This window comes from Arachis duranensis, chromosome 3 (assembly GCF_000817695.3).
Source record: "Arachis duranensis cultivar V14167 chromosome 3, aradu.V14167.gnm2.J7QH, whole genome shotgun sequence".
Taxonomy (NCBI): Eukaryota; Viridiplantae; Streptophyta; class Magnoliopsida; order Fabales; family Fabaceae; genus Arachis; species Arachis duranensis.
Window position 1 is genome coordinate 93,095,296 of NC_029774.3, and position 4,060 is coordinate 93,099,355.

Here is a 4,060-nt window from a genome sequence, read left to right on the forward strand (position 1 = left end):
GCATTGGTTGAGGAAGGGATAAAAATGTTTTGATTCGGAGATCTCAATATCTCCTAACACCCAATGAACTCCCCATTTCTGATCTACACTTTCTATTTACATTCTGCAATTTCAATTCATGCAATTTTACATTCCGCAAGTCTCATCTAATTCTTGATTCCGCTCAACTAGAACACACTTCTAATTCGAATTGCTCACTCAACCAATCCTTGTGGGATTCGACCTCACTCTATTGTGAGTTTTTACTTGACGATAACCGGTGCACTTGCCGGAAGGAATTTTTGCCGATCGTGCAATTTCCTAAAATCGTAGCATATCAAGTTATGCTAGATCATTTCTCCTCCGAGTTTTATGATTGCTTTTGTTATTCTCTTGGAGAATGTTTGTTACTTAACCTTTCTTCTAAATTATGAAGTGATTTTTCCGCAAGTTTTCAATTCTTTTATGAACAATGTATTCGAAAATATTTTTAATCATACTCTTGAGTTCTGTGAGTTTTATCTTGGGTTTGAAATATTTTCTTCTATAAACATCATGCTTCTTCGACTTAGCTTGAGTTTGTTTCAAACTGATGCGCTGTTTTTTTTCTTATTGATCCTATTTGATTTCTTTGATTCAAGGGTCATCTTTGAGGTTGTCAATTGAATTTTGTCTAGCAAACTTCATTGCTTGAGTATCCTTGGTCATCTGGGATTGGATACATCCTCTCAAATCTATTATTGCTATCCTTGACTTTTGACTCTCCTTTCTAAATCTTGTATCCTTCTGAGTAGACTCTAGAATTGATTTGATATCATGTGCGACTTGTAGACGTAGTAATGCGATGCGTTAGTTCTTTAAGACGTGATATGTGTATATGGAAAGTGAAGCGGTAGGTGCGTAACGTTATGATGAGTTGTGGGTGTTTTGTCCCTTGCAAACGAGCTTGCGGGTGTTAGGCTCATGATCGGCTATGAGGTTGTAAAGTGCTTGATGGAGTTGGAGAGTTGAAGCTTTGAGGTTGAGATGAAATTAGTGTGCGGATGTTGAGCACGTCGTGGTAACCTCATCCTGTTTTATAACCTTCAATGCCTTGCTTTACTACCACATGCTTGAACCATGACATCTTTTGCATTTGAGCCTATCTTGTAATGTTTGCTTTACAACCATATTCCTACCTTTGTATCTTTATGCATACGACCATCCAAGTATTTGAAAATCATATATAAGTCTATATGTTGAGATAATTTTGCTTATTCCTGAAATGTATTAAGGGGTGAACTGTTATGAAACTTCTTTCGTTTTATATCAATTTTCGAGGGCGAAAATTTTTATAAGGTGGGTAGAATGTAAGACCCAGAACCTTTGAAAAGTCTTTCTATGAGCAAGTCTCAAATCATGTAGTTATTTATAACCTTAATTTCAGAAATTATTTTATTAAAGATAATTAAGCCAAGTTTTGATTTATTGGATTTGAGATAAGTTATGATTATTATCCAATTTTATAATTATTGAATTATTTTCTATATTTGAATTATAAAGTTGACAGTTGTGAAATAATAAGGATTTTATATGATATGGACTAAATAATCAATATTTTAATATATTGATATTGCTATTTTGGAAAAAAGAGAAATTAATTATATTATTTCTAATTATTTGGTTGAGACAATTTATTGAAAATAATTTGTGAAAATTGATGAGAAAATAGTATTTTTCCATATACTATTAGTGTTAGATTTACATTGGGTTCCAACTACTATATTATCCCCAATTTTATGTGAAATTACCATAATGCCCTTAATCCTAATTTTCAAAATGAAACCCTAAAACCCTACCTGGTTACCCGTTGCATCCCCTCATGCCCCAGCAACCAAACACACACAGTTTTCCAACTAAATGAAAGAAAGAAAGAAGGGGTTAGGAGGAAACTGGAAGCAGAGAGGGGGAGAGGGACAGAGAGCAGCGGTGTGAGAGGAAGAGAGGGATGAGGCAGCACCGGTGGACCTTGCTGCCGCCGTCGTGCTGAGCCGTCGCGTTCTGCACCATTGTACACTAAAGAAAGACACCATTGTACACTGAAGAAAGAGAGAGAAATAGATCAGGCAGGAATCAAGGGACCGAAGGCGGAGGGAGTGCGGCAGGGGAAGCCATCGCTGCCAGTCACCGTCGCAAGGCTCTGCTGCATCCCCACCGCGCTTGGGTGTTGTCGAAGCCACTCCTGCTATCGCTGCTACTAGGGTCTGCCGCCGTCCTGTCCCTGGAGCCTGAGCCGCGCATCTGTCACCGAACCAGAGGAGCTCATCCTTGTTGAGTCGCCGCCATCTTGCCTCTGCCGGCAAGCACGAAGAGAGAGGGAGACGGGAGTTTGCACAGCAGAGAGAGGGAGAGCACGACAGGGGAGACCACCGCCGCCGGGCCTCCTTGTCGTCGCCAATATTGAAGTCAGCCACTACCACCATCGAGTTGTTGGGGCTGGTGCTTCTTTTGGAAGTTTGAATGGGAGACTTGCTCAGTTCTGCCTCTGCTCTTGATTCTCGCCACTGTCGGAGCCTCCGCCATCATCGGGATTGCTGTTCAGTTAGTGCCGCTGCCTGGGTCGCTGCGGTACCAGCCACGGTGATGGAGCTACTCTGTTTAGTGATTTCTGTGAGTCTTGACGCTGAGGTAAGGGTTTTAATTGAGGTTTTTGCCTATTTGGATTTCGAGAAGGTGATAATGCTGCGTGGTTTTTTATAGTTGATTCACCGGAGCTTCTGGCCGCCGCCTGAGCTGCTGTTGGGCCGGTTCGAAATCGCAGCTGCTTCGTGTTAAAATTTCAGTAAGTATGTATGTTTTGGAAGCCCTACGTTAGTGTCCCGTACTGTATTAAAGCCTTTACGGTATTAATGTTCTTAGAGTATAGTAACTGAGGTTGCTTGTTGTAATTTAGAGCTGTTTATGCTGCTGCAAAAATGTGTGGGGCTGTGCTTAGGAACTGCCGTTGGTTTTGAGTCGAGGCGAATGGATTTCTGAGAGGCGTTTGGAGTATAGTTTCAATTTGTCGAGGTAGGGGCGCTTTCCAAAAACTGTGTTTTATATACTGGAATTATTACATATGGATACTGATGTGAGATATTATGTATTTGGTGATTGTATCTGTCTTATGTATTATTTGATTGACTCGGATGATTATGGATGTTTGTTTGGCTGAATTGTTGTACGGCTTTGTGAAATGTAATGTTTTGAAGTTGATTCTTTAAAGATTTGAAATATGAGTTTAATCCGTTGAGGATTGGTTTGAATTGAGTCAATTATTTTGATGATGTGAAAGATAGAATACTCTTGAAATTCAGCCTGGGTTGCTTTAATTGATTTGGTTTTGATAAATGATTTGTTACTGAACCGTTTCTTTAAAGCTTTGGAAATGAGTTAAATCGGTTGATATTGAGTTGATTTGAAATGGTTTTCTTGAGATATGCCACTGAGGCAACTATTGGATTTAGCTTGCTGTTGAATTGATTTCTAGTTTGAGCTGTTGAAAAGGAATGAGAAAACGGTTTAGTTGGGACCCGAACCGGGTGGCAAAAGTCCAAGTTTTAGGGGAAGTGCTGCCGAAATTTCTACAAAATCCTAGTCTTGTTTGAAAAGTTATTTAAAAAGGGTTGGATTTGAGAAATTGTATTATTTGATTCATTAAAAGGATATTTATGTTTTCAAGCTTAATTTATTTAATGAACCTTATACGTTGAGTTCGGCTTATTTAGAACTGAACTATTTTTACCGTTTGAATCACTGAAGGAAAGAATGATGCTCCAATATCGATTTTAAAATAAAAAGGAGTTTTTAGTGATTTCAAAGGAACCTAGACTTTTGATTGATTAATCAAGTTTGAGGCATTTTGGAAGAGTTAGAAAAATGGGTTCCAAAAGAAACCTGAAAGTGGTCTGATTCAAATGAACTGGTTCTGTTTTAAATGAGTTGATTTTTGGACCGGGTTGAAACTCGTGATTTTGTATGGTCGGTTTCATAATAAATTCAGTTTTATTTACATAAACCGAGAATTTATGACTTTAAGAGTTTCAATGAATTTTAAGGAATT

At 38.6% G+C, this 4,060-nt stretch overlaps 1 long non-coding RNA gene across 2 annotated transcripts in view; it reads left to right on the top strand.

The window, feature by feature from the left end:
• Positions 1–4,060, top strand: part of LOC107479742 (uncharacterized) — a 16,269-nt gene that overhangs the window by 11,028 nt on the left and 1,181 nt on the right. The window contains exon 3 of one of the 2 annotated variants that reach the window (XR_008006909.1): positions 2,912–3,103. The exons of the other annotated variant lie outside the window; for it this stretch is intronic. This is a non-coding gene — a long non-coding RNA (uncharacterized LOC107479742). Of the gene's footprint in view, positions 1–2,911; positions 3,104–4,060 lie in introns of those variants that run through there. 2 annotated transcript variants of the gene reach the window in all.